At 40.6% G+C, this 17500-nt stretch overlaps 16 non-coding genes across 16 annotated transcripts; 2 read left to right on the forward strand and 14 right to left on the reverse strand.

The window, feature by feature from the left end:
* Nucleotides 1-283: 283 nt before the first annotated feature.
* On the forward strand, nucleotides 284-356 carry TRNAR-UCG (transfer RNA arginine (anticodon UCG)). Its single transcript has one exon. It is a non-coding gene; the product is annotated as a tRNA-Arg (tRNA).
* Nucleotides 357-1273: 917 nt separating this feature from the next.
* On the forward strand, nucleotides 1274-1346 carry TRNAR-UCG (transfer RNA arginine (anticodon UCG)). Its single transcript has one exon. It is a non-coding gene; the product is annotated as a tRNA-Arg (tRNA).
* Nucleotides 1347-3086: 1740 nt separating this feature from the next.
* On the reverse strand, nucleotides 3087-3195 carry TRNAL-CAA (transfer RNA leucine (anticodon CAA)). The gene is made up of 2 exons: nucleotides 3158-3195; nucleotides 3087-3132 (listed from the first exon to the last, which is right to left on the reverse strand). It is a non-coding gene; the product is annotated as a tRNA-Leu (tRNA).
* Nucleotides 3196-3514: 319 nt separating this feature from the next.
* On the reverse strand, nucleotides 3515-3623 carry TRNAL-CAA (transfer RNA leucine (anticodon CAA)). Its single transcript has 2 exons — nucleotides 3586-3623; nucleotides 3515-3560 (listed from the first exon to the last, which is right to left on the reverse strand). It is a non-coding gene; the product is annotated as a tRNA-Leu (tRNA).
* Nucleotides 3624-5289: 1666 nt separating this feature from the next.
* Nucleotides 5290-5398, reverse strand: TRNAL-CAA (transfer RNA leucine (anticodon CAA)). Its single transcript has 2 exons — nucleotides 5361-5398; nucleotides 5290-5335 (listed from the first exon to the last, which is right to left on the reverse strand). It is a non-coding gene; the product is annotated as a tRNA-Leu (tRNA).
* Nucleotides 5399-6129: 731 nt separating this feature from the next.
* TRNAL-CAA (transfer RNA leucine (anticodon CAA)) lies at nucleotides 6130-6238 on the reverse strand. The gene is made up of 2 exons: nucleotides 6201-6238; nucleotides 6130-6175 (listed from the first exon to the last, which is right to left on the reverse strand). It is a non-coding gene; the product is annotated as a tRNA-Leu (tRNA).
* Nucleotides 6239-6395: 157 nt separating this feature from the next.
* TRNAL-CAA (transfer RNA leucine (anticodon CAA)) lies at nucleotides 6396-6504 on the reverse strand. The gene is made up of 2 exons: nucleotides 6467-6504; nucleotides 6396-6441 (listed from the first exon to the last, which is right to left on the reverse strand). It is a non-coding gene; the product is annotated as a tRNA-Leu (tRNA).
* Nucleotides 6505-6661: 157 nt separating this feature from the next.
* Nucleotides 6662-6770, reverse strand: TRNAL-CAA (transfer RNA leucine (anticodon CAA)). The gene is made up of 2 exons: nucleotides 6733-6770; nucleotides 6662-6707 (listed from the first exon to the last, which is right to left on the reverse strand). It is a non-coding gene; the product is annotated as a tRNA-Leu (tRNA).
* Nucleotides 6771-6927: 157 nt separating this feature from the next.
* On the reverse strand, nucleotides 6928-7036 carry TRNAL-CAA (transfer RNA leucine (anticodon CAA)). Its single transcript has 2 exons — nucleotides 6999-7036; nucleotides 6928-6973 (listed from the first exon to the last, which is right to left on the reverse strand). It is a non-coding gene; the product is annotated as a tRNA-Leu (tRNA).
* Nucleotides 7037-8291: 1255 nt separating this feature from the next.
* Nucleotides 8292-8400, reverse strand: TRNAL-CAA (transfer RNA leucine (anticodon CAA)). Its single transcript has 2 exons — nucleotides 8363-8400; nucleotides 8292-8337 (listed from the first exon to the last, which is right to left on the reverse strand). It is a non-coding gene; the product is annotated as a tRNA-Leu (tRNA).
* A 157-nt stretch (nucleotides 8401-8557) lies between these two features.
* TRNAL-CAA (transfer RNA leucine (anticodon CAA)) lies at nucleotides 8558-8666 on the reverse strand. Its single transcript has 2 exons — nucleotides 8629-8666; nucleotides 8558-8603 (listed from the first exon to the last, which is right to left on the reverse strand). It is a non-coding gene; the product is annotated as a tRNA-Leu (tRNA).
* A 1007-nt stretch (nucleotides 8667-9673) lies between these two features.
* On the reverse strand, nucleotides 9674-9782 carry TRNAL-CAA (transfer RNA leucine (anticodon CAA)). The gene is made up of 2 exons: nucleotides 9745-9782; nucleotides 9674-9719 (listed from the first exon to the last, which is right to left on the reverse strand). It is a non-coding gene; the product is annotated as a tRNA-Leu (tRNA).
* Nucleotides 9783-9941: 159 nt separating this feature from the next.
* Nucleotides 9942-10050, reverse strand: TRNAL-CAA (transfer RNA leucine (anticodon CAA)). Its single transcript has 2 exons — nucleotides 10013-10050; nucleotides 9942-9987 (listed from the first exon to the last, which is right to left on the reverse strand). It is a non-coding gene; the product is annotated as a tRNA-Leu (tRNA).
* A 157-nt stretch (nucleotides 10051-10207) lies between these two features.
* TRNAL-CAA (transfer RNA leucine (anticodon CAA)) lies at nucleotides 10208-10316 on the reverse strand. Its single transcript has 2 exons — nucleotides 10279-10316; nucleotides 10208-10253 (listed from the first exon to the last, which is right to left on the reverse strand). It is a non-coding gene; the product is annotated as a tRNA-Leu (tRNA).
* Nucleotides 10317-10473: 157 nt separating this feature from the next.
* TRNAL-CAA (transfer RNA leucine (anticodon CAA)) lies at nucleotides 10474-10582 on the reverse strand. Its single transcript has 2 exons — nucleotides 10545-10582; nucleotides 10474-10519 (listed from the first exon to the last, which is right to left on the reverse strand). It is a non-coding gene; the product is annotated as a tRNA-Leu (tRNA).
* Nucleotides 10583-10739: 157 nt separating this feature from the next.
* TRNAL-CAA (transfer RNA leucine (anticodon CAA)) lies at nucleotides 10740-10848 on the reverse strand. Its single transcript has 2 exons — nucleotides 10811-10848; nucleotides 10740-10785 (listed from the first exon to the last, which is right to left on the reverse strand). It is a non-coding gene; the product is annotated as a tRNA-Leu (tRNA).
* Nucleotides 10849-17500: the final 6652 nt, after the last annotated feature.

Below are 17500 nucleotides of genomic sequence, written 5' to 3' on the forward strand. Positions count from 1 at the left end.
CAGAAGTTTGAGTGTTCAAGTACTTTCGTGGTCAAATGTGTACAGTTTATCCCTCTTATGCATATATGGGTAGTTAATGTATGAAATTTTTTGTTATCTTGAGTCTCTAAACATCATTATGTGCATATAAAAATGTTTTTCTCAATTTGTTCGTATGGTTAATGATTGTAACTTTTATGCATCTATGGATTAATGATATATCACATGTTTTATTATCTTAGGTCTTTACATTACACAGCAAACATCACAGCTTGGACATAGGGCTGCAGTAAAGTGAACAGTTGACCGCGTGGCCTAATGGATAAGGTGTCTGACTTCGGATCAGAAGATTGAGGGTTCGAGTCCCTTCGTGGTCGAGTGTGTACAAGTTGTCCGTTTTATGTATCTATGGGTAGTTGATGTATCACATGTCATGTTTGGTCTCTAAAAATCGCAGCCTGCACATAAAAAATAATTTCCCGATTTTGTGTTCTAAACATTTTAAGTTTTGTAGGTGATCTTTCCTGAACAATTTGACTTTCTCTCAAAATCAATAATTAAAATGATTTATTGGATCTTAGTTTGTCACCCAAGTGCTTGTTTTTACAAATGTTTCTTCTCAAATAAAAAATGCAGATGTGTAGTGGTGAGTGACAAACACATTTTAAAAGATTTAGAGGTGGAGCTAATTCCTTTTAGGAAATTTGGAATACATTAACATGTGTTGTCCGAATCAAAGTATTTCTATTTCTCAGAAGAGTTCAATTTTATTTAAGAACTTGATGTGGGCATTGCTGAAAAAACAATATGACTTTCTCAGAAAATGAATCAATAAGATTATATTTTGCATCTTGGTTAGTTATCCATAATACATTTTATACCAAACTTTCTTGCAAAGAATGTAAATATTTTTTTACATTTGTATAACTCATACCAAACCTTCCATGGACTAAAATTTTGCAATGAGCTGGCCACTTGGCTTTGAGGATAAGGCGTCTTACTTTGAGATCAGAAGTTTGAGTGTTCAAGTACCTTCGTGGTCAAATGTGTGTACAGTTTATCCCTCTTATGCATATATGGGTAGTTAATGTATGAAATTTTTTGTTATCTTGAGTCTCTAAACATCATTATGTGCATATAAAAATGTTTTTCTCAATTTGTTCGTATGGTTAATGATTGTAACTTGTATGCATCTATGGATTAATGATATATCACATGTTTTATTATCTTAGGTCTTTACATTACACAGCAAACATCACAGCTTGGACATAAGGCTGTAGTAAAGGGAACAGTTGACTGCGTGGCCTAATGGATAAAGCGTCTGACTTCGGATCAGAAGATTGAGGGTTCGAGTCCTTTCGTGGTCAAGTGTGTACAAGCTGTCCATTTTATGCATTTATGGGTAGTTGACGTATTAAGTGTTATGTTATCTTATGGCTCTAAACATCACTGTGTGCATACAAAAAATATTTTTCTCAATTTAGATGTAGGGTTAATGATTGTAACGTTTATGCATCTATGGATTAATGCCATATCACATGTTAGGTTATCTTAGGTCTCCACAATACACAGCAATCACAACAGCTTGGACATAGGCATGCAGGTAAGTGAGCAGTTGACCGCGTGTCCTAATGGATAAGGTGTCTGACTTCGGATCAGAAGATTGAGGGTTTAAGTCCCTTCGTGGTCGAGTGTGTACAAGTTGTCCATTTTATATATCTATGGGTAGTTGATGTATCACATGTCATGTTAGGTCTCTAAAAATCGCAGCCTGCACATAAAAAATTATTTCCCGATTTTGTGTTCTAAACATTTTAAGTTTTGGAGGTGATCTTTCCTGAACAATTTGACTTCTCTCAAAATCAATAATTAAAATGATTTATTGGATCTTAGTTTGTCACCCAAGTGCTTGTTTTTACAAATGTTTCTTCTCAAATAAAAAATGCAGATGTGTAGTGGTGAGTGACAAACACATTTTAAAAGATTTAGAGGTGGAGCTAATTCCTTTTCTTTTAGCAAATTTGGAATACATTAACATGTGTTGTCCGACGCAAAGTATTTCTATTTCTCAGAAGAGTTCAATTTTATTTAAGAACTTGATGTGGGCATTGCTGAAAAAACAATATGACTTTCTCAGAAAATGAATCAATAAGATTGTATTTTGCATCTTGGTTAGTTATCCATAATACATTTTATACCAAACTTTCTTGCAAAGAATGTAAATATTTTTTTACATTTGTATAACTCATACCAAACCTTCCATGGACTAAAATTTAGCAATGAGCTGGCCACTTGGCTTAGAGGATAAGGCGTCTTACTCTGAGATCAGAAGATTGAGTGTTCAAGTACCTTTGTGGTCAAATGTGTGTACAGTTTATCCCTCTTATGCATATATGGGTAGTTAATGTATGAAATTTTTTGTTATCTTGAGTCTCTAAACATCATTATGTGCATATAAAAATGTTTTTTTCTCAATTTGTTCGTATGGTTAATGATTGTAACTTTAATGCATCTATGGATTAATGATATATCACATGTTTTATTATCTTAGGTCTTTACATTACACAGCAAACATCACAGCTTGGACATAAGGCTGCAGTAAAGGGAACAGTTGACCGCGTGGCCTAATGGATAAAGCGTCTGACTTCGGATCAGAAGATTGAGGGTTCGAGTCCATTCGTGGTCAAGTGTGTACAAGTTGTCCATTTTATGCATCTATGGGTAGTTGACGTATTAAGTGTTATGTTATCTTATGGCTCTAAACATCACTGTGTGCATACAAAAAATATTTTTCTCAATTTGGTCGTAGGGTTAATGATTGTAACTTTTATGCATCTTTCTTTTAATAAAAAAAATACTGAAAGGTTGGGGTTGGTGTGTTGATGTTGTGTTTATTCCTCTGATCTTCCACAGTTTCTACTGATTACATTTCTTTAATTTATTAAGCTGCATGTTTCTTTGAAATAAATGTGATCAAGATATCTATGTCGAAAACAAGAACAAATAAAACACAAAGAACTACTAACCTCCTTTATCGGTATCAGTCATACATATTATAAGACTAATTGGCAGTTGAATGTAGTTGCTATTGAAACAATAAAAAGCTTTGTCAGAAGTGGGATTTGAACCCACGCCTCTTCACAGAGACCAGAAAGCCCTTTAACAGGAAGAACGGATTCTTGAGTCTGGGGCCTTAGACCGCTCGGCCATCCTGACAAGTACAAGAACGTGACTGAAAATGTATGCCATTTTGGACTATGATTCTTTCTTTAATAAAAAAATAATGAAAGGTTGGGGTTAGTGTGTTGATGGGATAACTTTATTCCTCTGATCTTCCACAGTTTCTACTGATTACATTTCTTTAATTTATTTAGCTGCATGTTGCTTTGAAATAAATGTGATCAAGATATCTATGTCGAAAACAAGTACAAATAAAACACAAAGAACTACTAACTGCATTTATCGGTATCAGTCATACGTATTATAAGACTAATTGGCAGTTGAATGTAGTTGCTATTGAAACAATAAAAAGCTTTGTCAGAAGTGGGATTTGAACCCACGCCTCTTTACAGAGACCAGAAAGCCCTTTAACAGGAAGAACGGATTCTTGAGTCTGGCGCCTTAGACCGCTCGGCCATCCTGACAAGTACATGAGCGTGACTGAAAAGGTATGCCATTTTGGATTATGATTCTTTCTTTTAATAAAAAAATAATGAAAGTGCATTTATCGGTATCAATCGTACGTATTATAAGACTAATCAAAATTTGAATGTAGTTGCTATTGAAACAATAAAAAGCTTTGTCAGAAGTGGCTAACATTTTCATTTGAACCCACGCCTGTTTACAGCGACCAGAAAGCCCTTTAACAGGAAGAACGGATTCTTGAGTCTGGCGCCTTAGACTGCTCGGCCATCCTGACAAGTACATGGACATAGCTGAAAATGTATGCCATTTTGGATTATGATTCTTTCTTTTAATAAAAAAATACTGAAAGTGCATTTATCGGTATCAATCATACGTATTATAAGACTAATCGAAATTTGAATGTAGTTGCTATTGAAACAATAAAAAGCTTTGTCAGAAGTGAGATTTGAACAGACGCCTCTTTACATAGACCATAAAGCCCTTTCACAGGAAGAACGGATTCTTGAGTCTGGTGCCTTCGACCGCTCGGCCATCCTGACAAATATAAGCCCACATCTGAAAATGTTAGCCACTATGATTCTTTCTTTTAATAAAAAATACTGAAAGGTTGGGACTGGTGTGTTGATGTTGTGTTTATTCCTCTGATCTTCCACAGTTTCTACTGATTACATTTCTTTAATTTATTAAGCTGCATGTTGCTTTGAAATAAATGTGATCAAGATATCTATGTCGAAAACAAGAACACATAAAACACAAAGAACTACTAACCTCCTTTATCGGTATCAGTCATACGTATTATAAGACTAATTGGCAGTTGAATGTAGTTGCTATTGAAACAATAAAAAGTTTTGTCAGAAGTGGGATTTGAACCCACAACTCTTTACAGAGACCAGAAAGCCCTTTCACAGGAAGAACGGATTCTTGAGTCTGGCACCTTAGATCACTCGGACATCCTGACAAGTACATGAACATCACTGAAAATGTATGCCATTTTGGATTATGATTCTTTCTTTTAATAAAAAAAATACTGAAAGGTTGGAGTTGGTGTGTTGATGGGATAACTTTATTTCTCTGATCTTCCACAGTTTCTACTGAATACATTTCTTTAAGTTATTCGGTGGCATGTTGCTTTGAAATAAATGTGATCAAGATATCTATGTCGAAAACAAGAACAAATAAAACACAAAGAACTACTAACTGCATTTATCGGTATCAGTCATACGTATTATAAGACTAATCGAAATTTGAATGTAGTTGCTATTGAAACAATAAAAAGCTTTGTCAGAAGTGGGATTTGAACCCACGCCTCTTTACAGAGACCAGAAAGCCCTTTAACAGGAAGAACGGATTCTTGAGTCTGGCGCCTTAGACCGCTCGGCTTGGATTATGATTCTTTCTTTTAATAAAAAAATAATGAAAGGTTGGGGTTAGTGTGTTGATGGGATAACTTTATTCCTCTGATCTTCCACAGTTTCTACTGATTACATTTCTTTAATTTATTAAGCTGCATGTTGCTTTAAAATAAATGTGATGAAGATATCTATGTCGAAAACAAGAACAAATAAAACACAAAGAACTACTAACTGCATTTATCGGTATCAGTCATACATATTATAAGACTAATTGGCAGTTGAATGTAGTTGCTATTGAAACAATAAAAAGCTTTGTCAGAAGTGGGATTTGAACCCACGCCTCATTACAGAGACCAGAAAGCCCTTTAACAGGAAGAACGGATTCTTGTGTCTGGCGCCTTAGACCGCTCGGCCATCCTGACAAGTACATGAGCTTGACTGAAAATGTGTGCCATTTTGGATTATGATTCTTTCTTTTAATAAAAAAATAATGAAAGGTTGGGGTTAGTGTATTGATGGGATAACTTTATTCCTCTGATCTTCCACAGTTTCTACTGAATACATTTCTTTAATTTATTAGGTGGCACGTTGCTTTGAAATAAATGTGATCAAGATATCTATGTCGAAAACAAGAACAAATAAAACACAAAGAACTACTAACTGCATTTATCGGTATCAGTCATACGTATTATAAGACTAATTGGCAGTTGAATGTAGTTGCTATTGAAACAATAAAAAGCTTTGTCAGAACTGGGATTTGAACCCACGCCTCTTTACAGAGACCAGAAAGCCATTTTACAGGAAGAACAGTTTCTTGAGTCTGGCGCCTTAGACCGCTCGGACATCCTGACAAGTACATGAACAAGACTAAAAATGTATGCCATTTTGGATTATGATTCTTTTAATAAAAAAAATAATGAAAGGTTGGGGTTGGTGTGTTGATGGGATAACTTTATTCCTCTGATCTTCCACAGTTTCTACTGAATACATTTCTTTAATTTATTATGTGGCACGTTCCTTTGAAATAAATGTGATCAAGATATCTATGTCGAAAGCAAGAACAAATAAAACACAAAGAACTACTAACTGCATTTATCGGTATCAGTCATACGTACTAATTGGCTTTAGTTGCTATTGAAACAATAAAAAGCATTGTCAGAACTGGGATTTGAACCCATGCCTCTATACAAAGACCAGAAAGCCCTTTTCCAGGAAGAACGGATTCTTGAGTCTGGCGCCTTAGACCGCTCGGCCATCCTGACAAGTACATGAACATCACTGAAAATGTATGCCATTTTGGATTATGATTCTTTCTTTTAATAAAAAAAACACTGAAAGTGCATTTATCGGTATCAATCATACGTATTATAAGACTAATCGAAATTTGAATATAGTTGCTATTGAAACCATAAAAAGCTTTGTCAAAAGTGGGATTTGAACTCACACCTCTTTACAGAGACCAGAAAGCCCTTTAACAGGCAGAACGGATTCTTGAGTCTGGCACCTTAGACCGCTCGGCCATCCTGACAAGTTCATGTAAATGACTGAAAATGTATGCCATTTTGGATTATGATTCTTTCTTTTAATAAAAAAAATACTGAAAGTGCATTTATCGGTATCAATCATACGTATTATAAGACTAATCGAAATTTGAATATAGTTGCTATTGAAACAATAAAAAGCTTTGTCAGAAGTGGGATTTGAACCCACGCCTCTTTACAGAGACCAGAAAGCCCTTTAACAGGAAGAACGGATTCTTGAGTCTGGCGCCTTAGATCGCTCGGCCATCCTGACAAGTACAAACCCACTTCTGAAAATGTTAGCAATTGTGGATTATGATTCTTTCTTTTAATAAAAAAACTACTGAAAGTGCATTTATCGGTATCAATCATACGTATTATAAGACTAATCGAAATTTGAATGTAGTTGCTATTGAAACAATAAAATGCTTTGTCAGAAGTGGGATTTGAACCCACGCCTCTTTACAGAGACCAGAAAGCCATTTTACAGGAAGAACAATTTCTTGAGTCTGGCGCCTTAGACTGCTCGGACATCCTGACAAGTACTTGAACATGACTAAAAATGTATGCCATTTTGGATTATGATTCTTTCTTTTAATAAAAAAAATAATGAAAGGTTGGGGTTGGTGTGTTGATGGGATAACTTTATTCCTCTGATCTTCCACAGTTTCTACTGAATACATTTCTTTAATTTATTATGTGGCATGTTCCTTTGAAATAAATGTGATCAAGATATCTATGTCGAAAGCAAGAACAAATAAAACACAAAGATCTACTAAGTGCATTTATCGGTATCAGTCATACGTATTATAAGACTAATTGGCAGTTGAATGTAGTTGCTATTGAATCAATGAAAAGCTTTGTCAGAAGTGGGATTTGAACCCACGCCTCTTCACAGAGACCAGAAAGCCCTTTAACAGGAAGAACGGATTCTTGTGTCTGGCGCCTTAGACCGCTCAGCCATCATGACAAGTACATGAGTGTGACTGAAAATGTTGGCCATTTTGGATTATGATTCTTTTTTTTAATAAAAAAATAATGAAAGATTGGGGTTAGTGTGTTGATGGGATAACTTTATTCCTCTGATCTTCCACAGTTTCTACTGAATACATTTCTTTAATTTATTAGGTGGCACGTTGCTTTGAAATAAATGTGATCAAGATATCTATGTCGAAAACAAGAACAAATAAAACACAAAGAACTACTAACTGCATTTATCTTCATCAGTCATACGTACTAATTGGCAGTTGGATGTAGTTGCTATTGAAACAATAAAAAGCTTTGTCAGAACTGGGATTTGAACCCATGCCTCTATACAAAGACCAGCAAGCCCTTTTACAGTCTGGCGCCTTAGACCGCTCGGCCATCCTGACAAGTACATGAACATCACTGAAAATGTATGCCATTTTGAATTATGATTCTTTCTTTTAATAAAAAAACACTGAAAGTGCATTTATCGGTATCAATCATAAGTATTATAAGACTAATCGAAATTTGAATATAGTTGCTATTGAAACAATAAAAAGCTTTGTCAGAAGTGGGATTTGAACTCACACCTCTTTACAGAGACCAGAAAGCCCTTTAACAGGAAGAACGGATTCTTGAGGCTGGCGCCTTAGACCGCTCGGCCATCCTGACAAGTACATGAACATGACTGAAAATGTATGCCATTTTGGATTATGATTCTTTCTTTTAATAAAAAAAATACTGAAAGTGCATTTATCGGTATCAATCATACGTATTATAAGACTAATCGAAATTTGAATATAGTTGCTATTGAAACAATAAAAAGCTTTGTCAGAAGTGGGATTTGAACCCACGCCTCTTTACAGAGACCAGAAAGCCCTTTAACAGGAAGAACGGATTCTTGAGTCTGGCGCCTTAGACCGCTCGGCCATCCTGACAAGTACAAACCCGCTTCTGAAAATGTTAGCCATTGTGGATTATGATTCTTTCTTTTAATAAAAAAACTACTGAAAGTGCATTTATCGGTATCAATCGTACGTATTATAAGACTAATCGAAATTTGAATGTAGTTGCTATTGAAACAATAAAATGCTTTGTCAGAAGTGGGATTTGAACCCACGCCTCTTTACAGAGACCAGAAAGCCCTTTAACAGGAAGAACGGATTCTTGAGTCTGGCGCCTTAGACCGCTCGGCCATCCTGACAAGTGCATGGTCATGGCTGAAAATGTATTCCATTTTGGATTATGATTCTTTCTTTTAATAAAAAAAACACTGAAAGTGCATTTATCGGTATCAATCATACATATTATAAGACTAATCGAAATTTGAATGTAGTTGCTATTGAAACAATAAAATGCTTTGTCAGAAGTGGGATTTGAACCCATGCCTCTTTACAGAGACCAGAAAGCCATTTTACAGGAAGAACAGTTTCTTGAGTCTGGCGCCTTAGACTGCTCGGACATCCTGACAAGTACATGAACATGACTAAAAATGTATGCCATTTTGGATTATGATTCTTTCTTTTAATAAAAAAAAATAATGAAAGGTTGGGGTTGGTGTGTTGATGGGATAACTTTATTCCTCTGATTTTCCACAGTTTCTACTGAATACATTTCTTTAATTTATTATGTGGCACGTTCCTTTGAAATAAATGTGATTAAGATATCTATGTCAAAAGCAAGAACAAATAAAACACAAAGATCTACTAAGTGCATTTATCGGTATCAGTCATACGTATTATAAGACTGATTGGCAGTTGAATGTAGTTGCTATTGAAACAATAAAAAGCTTTGTCAGAAGTGGGATTTGAACCCACGCCTCTTTGAAGAGACCAGAAAGCCCTTTAACAGGAAGAATGGATTCTTGTGTCTGGCAACTTAGACCGCTCGGCCATCCTGACAAGTACATGAGCGTGACTGAAAATGTTTGCCATTTTGGATTATGATTCTTTCTTTTAATAAAAAAATAATGAAAGGTTGGGGTTAGTGTTGATGGGATAACTTTATTCCTCTGATCTTCCACAGTTTCTACTGAATACATTTATTTAATTTATTAGGTGGCACGTTGCTTTGAAATAAATGTGATCAAGATATCTATGTCGAAAACAAGAACAAATAAAACACAAAGAACTACTAACTGCATTTATCGGTATCAGTCATACGTACTAATTGGCAGTTGGATGTAGTTGCTATTGAAACAATAAAAAGCTTTGTCAGAACTGGGATTTGAACCCATGCCTCTATACAAAGACCAGAAAGCCCTTTTACAGGAAGAACGGATTCTTGAGTCTGGCACCTTAGACCGCTCGGCCATCCTGACAAGTACATGAACATCACTGAAAATGTATGCCATTTTGGATTATGATTCCTTCTTTTAATAAAAAAAAAACACTGAAAGTGCATTTATCGGTATCAATCATACGTATTATAAGACTAATCGAAATTTGAATATAGTTGCTATTGAAACAATAAAAAGCTTTGTCAGAAGTGGGATTTGAACCCACGCCTCTTTACAGAGACCAGAAAGCCCTTTAACAGGAAGAACGGGTTCTTGAGTCTGGCGCCTTAGACCGCTCGGCCATCCTGACAAGTACAAACCCACTTCTGAAAATGTTAGCCATTGTGGATTATGATTCTTTCTTTTAATAAAAAAACTACTGAAAGTGCATTTATCGGTATCAATCATACGTATTATAAGACTAATCGAAATTTGAATGTAGTTGCTATTGAAACAATAAAATGCTTTGTCAGAAGTGGGATTTGAACCCACGCCTCTTTACAGAGACCAGAAAGCCCTTTAACAGGAAGAACGGATTCTTGAGTCTGGCGCCTTAGACCGCTCGGCCATCCTGACAAGTACAAACCCACTTCTGAAAATGTTAGCCATTGTGGATTATGATTCTTTCTTTTAATAAAAAAACTACTGAAAGTGCATTTATCTGTATCAATCATACGTATTATAAGACTAATCGAAATTTGAATGTAGTTGCTATTGAAACAATAAAATGCTTTGTCAGAAGTGGGATTTGAACCCACGCCTCTTTACAGAGACCAGAAAGCCCTTTAACAGGAAGAATGGATTCTTGAGTCTGGCGCCTTAGACCGCTCGGCCATCCTGACAAGTACATGAACATGACTGAAAATGTATGCCATTTTGGATTATGATTCTTTCTTTTAATAAAAAAAATACTGAAAGTGCATTTATCTGTATCAATCATACGTATTATAAGACTAATCGAAATTTGAATGTAGTTGCTATTGAAACAATAAAATGCTTTGTCAGAAGTGGGATTTGAACCCACGCCTCTTTACAGAGACCAGAAAGCCCTTTAACAGGAAGAACGGATTCTTGAGTCTGGCGCCTTAGACCGCTCAGCCATCCTGACAAGTACATGAGCGTGACTGAAAATGTATGCCATTTTGGATTATGATTCTTTCTTTTAATAAAAAAATAATGAAAGGTTGGGGTTGGTGTGTTGATGGGATAACTTTATTCCTCTGATCTTCCACAGTTTCTACTGATTACATTTCTTTAATTTATTAAGCTGCACTTTGCTTTGAAATAAATGTGATCAAGATATCTATGTCGAAAACAAGAACAAATAAAACACAAAGAACTACTAACTGCATTTATCGGTATCAGTCATACGTATTATAAGACTAATTGGCAGTTGAATGTAGTTGCTATTGTCAGAAGTGGGATTTGAACCCAAGCCTCTTTACAGAGACCAGAAAGCCTTTTTACAGGAAGAACGGATTCTTGAGTCTGGCATGCCATTTTGGATTATGATTCTTTCTTTTAATAAAAAAAATACTGATAGGGGGCGGGGCTTGGCGGACAGACAGTGAAGACGTGCAGGAGATCAGCTCCTGCTCCAACCAGCCCAAAATACCCTCTAACCAGACCTAATACCCCTCTCTCACCCTCCCATCCCACCTCACCTTACCCCCGCTGTGCTCCGGGTGCCGTAGACCGCTGCTGCAGAGCCGGGGAGTGCTTGTAAGCACTCTCGCAGGTTGCGGCCTGGTCAGACGGCCGGCGCCGGGGCCTCGATTTCGGGAGGAAGAGGAATCCACTGCGTACCGCGCACCTGCAACAGGAGACACAGAGATTGGGCGCTGCAGCCGGGGGACCGAGGACCCTTCCCCACACAAGCCTTCCATTACCGCACGCCGGGGGTGCAGTGAGCGCTCACCGCTCGTCACAGGGTGAGACGCCAGACGCCGCCGGGAACTGAGTGTGAGAGAGACAAGCGGCTATCCCCACACCCGCCGCAGCACCAGCAGGACCCCCTACAGGGATCAGAACTAATTGTGAGTACCCGGCTCGGAATACCTGGGGGCTCTCCCTCCTCCTGCAGACCTGCCCCTCATAACAGCAGCACAACTCAGCAGGCCGCCATAGCCACTAGTCAGAACAGCCTCACCAAAGCGGGGCAAGCCTAGGGGACCTGGGCGGACATATCCCACACTGGGGTAAAGCCAGATAGGACCCTAAAAGCAGCCCTTATACACTGAACCCCGCTAGACAGTGAGCACCAAGCGAGGGGCCCCTGCTCAACCAGCCTAAATTACAGCACTGCTGGTGCTACCAGCCATTATATCTGCTGTCTACCCAGCTCAGTTTCCCTTCCCCATTTCTTGACTGGGAGCCTCAGCCTGACAACAATATAACAGCCAAGGCAGCTGCCCACCCTCCCATTTAAATCAATCTGCTCAGCCACTCTGACCCCAAAGCTCTGGCCCGCTACCAACATCATTGGCCACCTATTGTCCTCTCACATACAGCAGCAGCAGAAGGCTTGCCAGCCCCCTCTTGACCGTGGGGTGCAATCCCTCCATCAGCAGAGTCACCCCCTTCTACACGGATAGCACCCAAAAGAGATCAGCCTGTGTGAACACCCAGAAGACTCACTGAGCTGCTCCGTATTGAAAAGATATTAGCCCCAGGGAGCGAGGCCAAGCCGTAGTGAAGAGAAAAGACGCTTCCAGCCTGTGCTCCCGCTCAGCTTTCCCCACATATCCTCCTAAAATCATCTCCTCAGATAACCGTGACACACCGCCTACCTGCAATACCTGGCACAGCTGGAGACGGAAAATCAGCTCAAGGGCAGGTCCCTGAGCTGAAAGAAGAGTGAGACTCTCCACATTCAATATAACTCATCTCCCTCTGTAGAGGTCACAATACCCAACATGTCTGGCTGAGTAAATTCTAGGACTCGCTAGGACCGAAGCTATCCCTCCCTACTGATCACCTCCGCCATTTCCACTCCACAAATATCACGTCTACACCCTGGTTGCTGATTTCGGCCCCAAACGGCTTTGTTCATTATGTCCCAGAGAAACAAGAAAACCCCCCAGCCAACAGGAAATTTCTTTGGCTCCAAATCCAAGAGCGCTTCAGGCAACATGCAGCTCTCAGATTCTCCCTCCCACCCTGGAACGTCAGACACAGCTATAGACCCCCAGATTCAAGCAGTGATGTCCGGGCTATTGGAAGGGGTACAAAGTGCCTTCAAACAAGAGCTCGCCAAGGCAGTCTCGGAGTTCAGGTCCGACTTGACAGCTTTGGGCACCAGAACTGACGATTTAGAATCTAAAACTGACGATTTATGCCGCTCTCAATCCCGTCTGGATAAGGAACTCTCCAGACTGCATGAAGAGATAGAGACGCTTAAAGAAAGACAAGAAGACCAAGAAAATCGCTATCGGCGTAATAACCTGCGCATCCGCAACGTAGCAGAAACCGTTTCCAGCTCCTCTCTACCAACGTTCCTGAAAGAATTCTTCCAACAAATAGCTCCATCGCTAACAGACGAGGATTGCCTTTTGGATAGAGCCCACAGAGCCCTTCGCCCGAAACCCCCGGCTTCACAACCCCCAAGAGACATTATAGTCCGTTTCCACTATTATCAAACAAAAGATAAGATTCTCGCAACCACTAGAGACTCTCCATCTACCAAATTCCGAGACATGCAACTACAAATATATCAAGACCTAGCCCCCTCGACCATTCAAAAACAACGTGAATTGCAGCCGGTCACTAAAATCCTTCGCCAACACAAAATCCGCTACAGGTGGGGTTTCCCCTTCATGCTACAAGTGTCGGCAAACGACTCTCTGCATAACATCAAGACTCTGACTCAAGGTCAAGATCTCCTGGCAAAACTGGACCTTCTTCCGTCTCCCTCAACAGAAGCCGATGAGAGTCCCTCCACCCCAAGACCACAGCGACACTCCCCCCCACCTCCAGAATGGACAAGGGTTTCTCATCACCGAGTGGAAAACGGCGAGCCCAACTGAACTCTCGCATCACTACCAAAATGGAATCATAAATAGTAAGCTCCACATGTGTGCTTACAGTTCCGACCCTCTATGGGTGAGATACACCTCTGTGGTAATGTTAATTCTGTTTAGTTTAAAGTGTAGAGTTAATAATTCAATGTGTAGAGATTTATAGTATGCTAGCTTAGTTAGTCCCTACGGACCCCTATAACCTGGGATGCATTCGGTCCTGGCGGTCTCCGACACGCCAGTACTATGCTTCTTTATCCCCCCCAAATTCCCTTACACAAATGTTTAGATTATATGTAATAATTTGTTTCCTTGTAGCGGTCCCCACATGGGACCCTCCTCCTCAGGGTACTAGCCCTTTTGGGCTCTTTCCTCTCATCTACCACTTACCTTTTTTTCTTCTCTGGTGTCTTTCCGGTGGCGCTCCCCCTCCTCCCTCCCCCCTTCCCTCCTCCCCCGCAGGGAGGTCCCCCTTTCTCCCTCAGTCTACCCACACTTGTAATTTGATTTTTAAAATAACTTGTTGTGACATACCATACGATGGCCCTCAAGGTATTGTCCATAAATGTTAACGGCCTGAACTCGCCCAAAAAACGAACGATCCTACTGGGAGCCTGCAAAAGAGAAAACGCATCCATCGTGTTCTTGCAAGAGACACATTTCTCTGGCAGTCACTCCCAACTCAAGGGTCCTTCGTTCTCTCAAAAAAATTTTGCATCGGCGGACTGCAAAAAAAGAGGAGTGGCTATCCTGATTCGTAGGGGTGTGCCTTTTGTCCCAATTAAAACATTTGCCGACCCTGACGGGAGGTTTATCTTGGTAATCGGAACCATCCGTTCACTTACTGTGACCCTGGTTTCTTTATACGCTCCCAACCAAGACCAATCTCAATTCTTTGACACGTTCTTTAAACGCCTAGGTAGAATGGCACAAGGCCACATAATTATCGGAGGAGACTTCAACACTATTATCGACCCTTTGCTAGATAGATCCTCCCCTCCCCCACACACCTCAACGTCGACTATTCCCAGAGCTTCCCGCACCCTTACTGCAGCCTTAAAGCATAATGGACTGAGTGACTCCTGGCGATTAAAACACCCGCACTCTAAAGATTACACTCACTATTCGGCCCCCCATCAACACTACTCTAGGATAGACATGATCCACATCTCTTCCCCTTTGATCCCTAGAGTTAAAGAGGCAGGCATAACGCCGTTTTCCTGGACAGATCACGCAGGTATTTACATATTCATTGATCTTTACGAATGCCCCCCGAGGACCTATAGATGGCGGTTAGACGACTCCCTACTAGAACATCCATCCTCGTTAGCAGAAGTTAAACTTGCTATTACTCACTACTTCAAAGAAAACTCCTCCCCTGACCTTTGCCCCACCACCATTTGGGAAGCCCATAAGGCCACTATCAGGGGCCTGATAATCTCCAAGGTTTCCTCTATCCGGAAAAAGATGAAGGCACAGATACACACCCTAGAAACTCAATTAACATCGCTAATAGATCAACACAAAATCACGCCCACACCTGCCCTACTCTCCCAGATAGACTCGATCAGAGGTCAGCTGAATACACTCCTGTCCCATAGAGCAGCCAATATCCTTAAAAGACTTCAACAACGGTTCTATGACAAAGCGGATAAGATAGACTCGATCCAACAAGCTTCGGCGCCAACAATCGTCGAGAACTATTGATAAAATATACTCCTCAATAAGGGGATCACACACCTATAACCCTAAAGAAATAGCGGAGGAGTTTCGAGCATTTTATGAAGCTCTGTACAATCTGGGTGAGCCCTCCCCCACATCCACACTTGATATAGATAATCTGTCTACCTACTTAGCCAACACTCCCCTACCCACACTTTCAGATGCTCATCTTTCCTTCTTGAACGCAAAGATAACGGTGGAGGAGGTAGTATCGGCGATACGCTCAATGCGCTCCTCTGCTGCCCCAGGTCCCGACGGCTTTACGGCCCAATACTATAAGCGCTTCGCACTGGAACTAGCCCCCCATCTGGTGGTGTTGTTTAACGACATCCTTGAGGGTGCCTCTTTTTCCCCAGAGGCCACCCAGGCGGACATAGTGGTGATCCCAAAACCTGACAGGGACCCGACCGGGTGTGCAAACTATAGACCAATTTCGCTTTTGAATGTAGATTTAAAAATATACGCGAAGGTCTTAGCCGCCAGGCTTGCTTCTTTGCTCCCACTCCTGGTTCATCCAGACCAGGTCGGTTTTATTCCTGGTAACCAGGCGTCGGACAACACGAGACGAGCAATAGACCTTATCCACGTCATTCAAAAGCAGAAAAACCCCGCCTTGGTCCTAGCCTTGGACGCGGAAAAGGCATTTGACCGTATTTCCTGGCCCTTTGCCTTTGCAGTTTTAGAAAAGATGGGCTTCTCGGGGGCTTTTCTGGAAGGCACCAAGGCACTCTACCGCACACCGTCCGCTCGGGTCTCTGTCAACGGAGTCATGTCAGACTACTTCAAAATAGCGAATGGTACACGTCAGGGATGCCCCTTATCCCCGCTTATCTTTGCCCTCATTATGGAACCCCTGGCGGCAAGGATTCGCAACAACCCCACTATTCAGGGCATAAAAACCGGTCCATCGGAACATAAAATTGCGTTATATGCCGATGATGTACTTCTGACCCTCGCAAACCCGATCAGCTCAATCCCTCCCCTACTCTCTGAAATACAGCAATACTCACAACACTCTGGCTACAAAATTAACGTAGAAAAGACGGAGGTCCTTGATTTTCACATACCCGGACCCTCCAAATCCGAGCTAATGAAACAGCTTCCATGTAACTGGAACAGAAAGAAAATCAAGTACCTCGGCATATACCTGACTCAACACTATCACCAACTTTTTCAGGCCAACTATCCGCTTCTTTTAGAGATAATTAAAACAGATCTATCCACATGGTCCTCCTACTACATCTCTTGGATTGGTAGGATTAACTCAGTTAAAATGAGTGTCCTCCCGCGCCTCCTATACTTATTCCAAACCTTGCCAATATATATCCCCCTTTATGTATTCAAATCACTACAATACCAAACCACTCAGTTCATTTGGGACAAGAAACGCCCCCGAATAAGGCTAAAACTTTTACAACGACCCTCCCATCAAGGAGGTCTAGGCATCCCGGACTTCCGGAGATACTATTATGCCTCACGGCTGTCCCAGAATGTCCAATGGTGCAACCCATGGGGCACACAGAAAGTTTGGGTAAAAATAGAAGCGGACGATTTGGGATTGTCCACTATGTCTTCCCTGCAATGGCTACCAAAAAACAAGCGCCCTCACACAGCTGCATCCCACCCGGTGGTCTCCAGAGCCTTATCGGTTTGGGACAAGGTTAACAAAACATACAATTTGGCTCCGCTCCCCTCTCCTCTATTTCCGCTATTCCATAACCCAGCCTTTCCTCCAGGCATGAGCCGCTCTTCCCTCTCCAGTTGGCTAAAATACAATATCTACTACCTTAACGACATCTCAGTCGATGCTAGTTTCCCGCAGTTTGCCGCAATAAGAGAGGGTACAGCAATCCCGAACATGGACTTTTTCCGCTTCCTACAAATCCGGCACTTTCATTCTAAAACCACCCCAACTCTTATATCTAGACCCCTAACTTCTTATGAATACATATGTTGGAAGCGAACCTCCTCCGCGGCCTAATCTCAACACTTTACTCCCTTCTGGAAACCAGCACGGCCTCC

The sequence above is a fragment of the Crinia signifera genome, chromosome 9 (genome assembly GCF_055691185.1).
Source record: "Crinia signifera chromosome 9, ASM5569118v1, whole genome shotgun sequence".
Lineage (NCBI taxonomy): Eukaryota > Metazoa > Chordata > Amphibia > Anura > Myobatrachidae > Crinia > Crinia signifera.